Here is a 2641-nt window from a genome sequence, read left to right on the forward strand (position 1 = left end):
ATAAGTTGTAGCTAATGAAAGAACAATTCCCAGGTTTTTCCTGTAAAGGCAGAAATATTATCACTTCTTTTATTACACATCCAAAGGCAACATGAAATGCCCTTTCATAGTATACTTGATTATCCAGTATCCTGGTGTTTGTCATACAAACATTTACAAAAAGATTATCATCATCATTATAACATTTGAAATAGGTGAGGATGCCCTCCCTCTCTCTCTCTCTCTCTCTCTCTCTCTCTCTCTCTCCATTTTTTCTGCTTCCCAGGGCACAGGTCTTGGGGCAGGGGTGCACAGTCCATATTCCAGAGCTCCCCCTAGGAAGCCAGAAGAGGGAGGGATAGGTAGGGGTAGTGGTAGGAGGAGCATCGGCCCAAGCAATTTTTCAAGAAAAGAAGGGAACCAAGGAGAGAAGAGGGGTTGATCAAAGAGGAGGGCAGCTCCTTTAACCATGAACATATAGGCTTCTAGGGCCACCCCTCCAGGTGTGGGCCAAGGAGGCTTGGGACTAGTAAGTGGAGCATCAGTAGGACCTGGGGAACCTCCTTGAGGGAATCTTGGGGGATTCCAGGAGGAAATCAGGAGAAATCAGGGCATCAGGGACATCCTGCAGCAGATCATGACCATCACCAACCAAAACCTGGATGAGATCCAGGCCAAAAACCATGCCCTGACTGGCCACTGAATGCAACCTGCTCTTTACAATATCCTATGTAAGATCAAAGTATGGATAAAAAAGGAAAGAATTAAATTCTTATCTTGCTCTGCAGAGCCCCCAGCTGCAAGTTATTGACCTGGATTCCAAATTATTTTTTTCCGTCATGCCTTCCACACCCTAGAGAGGACCCAAAAGACTTTTGAGTGAAATATTCACTAGACTTAAGGAAATGTTATTTTTTTCTTTAATGTACAAAATGCAAGCAATACACTGATTGTGAGTATCCAGTGTTCAAAGGAAGAGGAACCCATGTTCCCTCAGTTAATGCATTTGGACAACAGACTTCTGGAAGAAAGGACGGCATGACTGGAAAAGGGAGGGGTGTCTGCCGTTGTGGCTGGTGCAGCAGCGGCAGCCTTTAGGAGTGGACGATCTCCTGATAACTCCATTGACCACTCCAACCACTGAAGTAAACTGGCCCAGATCTGCCATCTTGATCCTTCTGAGCTGGAAAAGTCTGAACAGGCATGTAATGAGGTCAACCCCCATGTGATGAACCTACTTGGAGAACAAAGGCAGACATGGCCTGTGGCTTCAAGGAGATGGAGGGACTGGTTGGCATCATCCATCGACAATCAGATGCAGCTCAAACAGACCTGGGAAGCCAACTTGATCCTTTCTTCAAGTTTCCTGGATGCTAGAAGAAAATGCAGTCATTTCATCAAACAGGTCACCAAGGTCTTAATCGAGTATTTTGGCTTTCATCCGAGTAACCCATATCCCACAGAAGAGGCCAAGGAAGAGCTCAACCAAGAAGTATGTGGCATCACTGTCTCCCAGGTCACTACTTGATATGGCACTGAGTGGATCAGATAGAAGAAGAATATTGGAAGAAGCAAATACCCATGCAGTGAAAACTGCTGTGACTGAAATTCAAGACGTGTGAGGAAGAAGGGCACAGAGCCGAGTCAGTTCCCCTACATTTCTCTCTTCTGCAGGATCTGGTGGTTCACTTTTTAAAAAATTAATTAATGTATTTTCATCCATATGCACATGCATATTTCCAAGCTACAAAATGTCCTTCCACCCTCCTTTCCCACCCCTCCCCTCAGCAGGGAACAGTCAAGTTAGCATTTTACATACATATTTTGTTAAACTTTTTTACAAATCAGCAATTTTCAGCATGAGGAATTAGGATTGAGGGAAAGAGATACATAAGAGATACTTTTTATAAAGTGTTCATCAGATTCGGAATGGTTGTTTTTTTTTTTCTTCCCTGTGTTTTGTTTTGTTTTGATTTCCTTCCTCTGATTGGAGATAATATAGTCCATAATCATATAGTCCAATGTAATTGTCCTAACTCTCTGGACTGCCCAGAGAAGCTGCTTCCATCAAGATCGTTCATCTCACAATGTTGTTGATGTGCACATTGCTCTCTTGATTCTACTCCCTCCTCGCAGCATCAGACCCCTTGTGTCATTCATTCCATGCTTCTCTGGAATCCGACCATTTATGTTTTCTTATAGAAGCCCTGGTAGTTCTTTAAATGTCTGAGGATCTGGAGATATATTCCTAGGGATGCCTGGGCTCAATGGAGATGCCTACCCAGAACCCAGATGGAATTGCTTGGCCAAGATGTACAGTCCCCGGGAAAGAAGGGCTAGTGATGGCTGGCTACAGTGACATCCCCAACAGAAAAACCTGGGAGCATGCACTTTGACATGTCCAACTGATCCAGTCTCTGTCTCAGGGGTGTCAGCACATGAGGTAACCCTTGCAGAAGCCCCAGATATCTAGTGGACACAACCCACCCAAGGAAAAACACAAAACAGAGGGGTAAATAAGCTAGGGGTGTGAACTACAGAGTGGGAAGAATCTCCCCTCCCCCAATCCCTGCCCTCTATCTTGCTTCTTTCCTTCTCTTGGTTAGTCTCTCTCTCTCTCTCTCTCTCTCTCTCTCTCTCTGACATGATATAATATTCTTGC

At 44.6% G+C, this 2641-nt stretch overlaps 1 pseudogene; it reads left to right on the plus strand.

Annotated features, from left to right (window-relative positions):
- The first annotated feature begins 481 nt into the window (after positions 1–481).
- On the plus strand, positions 482–2388 carry LOC141516884 (pre-B-cell leukemia transcription factor 2-like; annotated as a pseudogene).
- Positions 2389–2641: the final 253 nt, after the last annotated feature.

Source organism: Macrotis lagotis, chromosome 3 (genome assembly GCF_037893015.1).
Source record: "Macrotis lagotis isolate mMagLag1 chromosome 3, bilby.v1.9.chrom.fasta, whole genome shotgun sequence".
In the NCBI taxonomy this organism is placed as follows: domain Eukaryota; kingdom Metazoa; phylum Chordata; class Mammalia; order Peramelemorphia; family Peramelidae; genus Macrotis; species Macrotis lagotis.